General features: G+C 39.2%; 1 pseudogene; it reads right to left on the reverse strand.

Moving 5' to 3' along the window:
• Nucleotides 1-439: 439 nt before the first annotated feature.
• On the reverse strand, nt 440-558 carry LOC111729846 (annotated as a pseudogene).
• Between the last annotated feature and the right edge of the window lie 2,245 nt (nt 559-2,803).

The following is a 2,803-nucleotide window of genomic DNA, read 5'->3' on the forward strand; positions in this document are numbered from 1 at the left end:
ATCGGTCTTGTAGTCTTGTAGGTGCTCCTTTGAAGGTAACTAACTACTTTTCTCTTGCTTCTTTTAAGATTCTCTCTTTGTATTTAACCTTTGGTATTTTAATTATGATGTGCCTTGATGTGGGCTTCTTTGGGTTCATTTTTTTGGCGACTCTCTGAGCTTCCTGGGGTTGTATGTCTATTTCTTTCACCAGGTGAAGGAAGTTTTCCATCGTTATTTCTTCAAATACAGATTCAATTTCTTGTTCTCCCTCTTCAGGTACCTCTATGACAAAGATGTTTTTACCTTTAATTGTGTCCCATAGACTCCTTAAATTATTATAATATTATTGGTTACTTTTATTTTGTTTTTTTAGGCAAGGCAACCCTTGGTTGACCTCACAGATTGCAAGAACCTTGTCAGCTTACAATCCCTTATTTTATTTTATTTTATTTTTTTATGCCTACAGCACCTGGTCTTCCTGGGTGGTCTCCCATCCAAGTACTAACCAGGTCCAACCCAGCTTAGCTTCCTAGATCAGATGAGATTGGGCTAGTTCAAGGTAGCATGGCCGTAGACTCTTGGTTACTTTTTTCTTCCCATTCTGATCGGGTGTCCTTGGCTTCCCCATCCTCTATATCGGTGTTTTGATCCTCTTCTTCTTCCACTCTGTTGATCCCCTCTAACATACTCTTTATCTCAGATAATGTATTCTTCATTTCTGACTGGTTCTCTTTTATAATTTCCATTTCAATTTTTATGTTTTTTTTTATCTCTTTGTTAAAGTTATCACTGAGTTCATCTACACTTCCCCTAAGTTCATTGAACATCTTTATAACCAGTGTTTTGAACTCTGCATCTGTTAGATTGCTTGACTTCATTATTCCTGGATCTCTGTTCTGTCCTCTCATGTGGTTTATGTTTCTATGTCTTCCCATTTTGGCTGCCTTTCTGTGTCTGTTTCTATGTACTCAGCAAAGCTCCTAAGTCTCTTATTCTTATTAGTGTGGCTTTGTGTAGTAGGTTCTAGTAGCACAGTCCTGAGAGGGGTTCAGCTGCAGGTCAAGTTTAGCCCCAGCCTGTGCCCCTCTGGGTTCATCTGTAAAGATTCAGCAAGCAATCCACAGATGTTATGCTTATAGTTCCCTCAAGAAGCCACACCAAAAACCGACTTCAGCTGCCACCAGTATGAGTCTTGGTGCTGTTCAGCAAGTTGCATGGGACTCAAGGAAGATACAACTGGATGTGGCCTGGGTGGAGCTGAGAGTTGTGGGAGGCAGAATTTCAGGGAATCCTCCGGGCATTGTAACCTCTGTTATCCAGTTCAATGACCTCTCAGCTATGGCAGCACTGCCTGGGAGGGGCTCAATAGAGGAACAATGGATACTGTCAGCACTTCTGCCCGGGAGAAATCCTCGCCTTTGGCCCTCATCTGATAACTGAGTGTCCCTCTGTAAATCCCTGGTGCCCCACTGAGCAGCCAATCTGGCTCTGGTGCTCAGAGCGAACAGGTCGGTCACCATGAAAGTATGCTTGTGGACACAGCCCCTTTAAGAGGCATCTGCAGCTGTCATAGCCTCTGTCACATTCAGCTTCTGGGGACCAGGCAGCCTTGCTTCTTTGCCCCCTCTTACTCCATCCATTTCAGGGTGATTTTTTATTTCTCTCCCAAGTTGTAAAGTTTCTGTTCCTCTAGACCCCCAGGTGACTCTGTTTGCTGTTTGCTCTGTGTTTCTGTGTCTACTTTGATGCCTTCGCAAGAGGGGACGAATGAAGCTTCTATTATCTACACCATTTTGCCCGACTAATTTTTTTACGTTTTTTTTTATCTTTCAAAGAACCCACTTAAACCAGCTGCCCTCTTACCAAAACTTGAGAATAATAGTGAGCCAGGCTTCCCTACATCAGAGACCTAGTCTTTCTTTCTTTTTTTTTTTTTAACCTTCACTTTCAGCTCATTTCTTGTGATCATTAAGTTCTTGTTACCAAATGTCCTACCTCATTTTGAAATTAACTTAATTTTTCCTCATTATAATCTCATGGATAACTAGCAGGATCTCCAAGATAGGATGTGTCAAGTCTATACAGGCAGCACTTCTTTTGTAATATTTGGGTAGTAAATCCTATTAAAACATTCATTTGAATCTGCTTATTAGATGCTAATATTTGTGTCTATTATTGGTAAAACTATTCCAGGTTTACTCACAGGTACCTGTAGCTTCCTTTCACTGTTTATATATTTCACTAATAAATACATGTTTTTCTTTTATAGTCAGACATACACATAATAGAATAATAGAACACCAAGACACTACTAAGTGATTTATTTACATTAAGTAGATCATTGATCTCATCATCATTTTTTAAATAAGGAAGCAGAGGTTCAAAGAAATGGACTCAATTTCCCATGGTTGTACATTTTGAAAGTGAAAGAGCCAAGAACTGAATTCAGGTTTGGCTGACTTGCTTCAGCAGCAGATATACTAAAATCGAATTCAGATCTGGCTGACTCTGATATTAGAATACTGCTTATGGTTTTAGGATGTGAAATGGTTTTGAAGAGTTTTATTTTGTTTTTAATTTATACATTGGAAGAGTTTTTCCTAGATTTTTTTTAACAGAAATTTTCAAACATACAGAGAGGTTGAATTTTACAGTTAATATCAATGTAGCCACCACGTAGGTTCTACAATTAACATTTTACGGTACTTGCTTTAACCCATATTTGTCACCAACCCATCCTTCTATCCATCCATAATTCTATTTTAATTTTATGTACTTCAGTGTTTTAGGCAGCAGTACACTGTCTCCAAGTACTCCAGCA

Source organism: Pteropus vampyrus, unplaced genomic scaffold, assembly GCF_000151845.1.
Source record: "Pteropus vampyrus isolate Shadow unplaced genomic scaffold, Pvam_2.0 Scaffold284, whole genome shotgun sequence".
Taxonomy (NCBI): domain Eukaryota; kingdom Metazoa; phylum Chordata; class Mammalia; order Chiroptera; family Pteropodidae; genus Pteropus; species Pteropus vampyrus.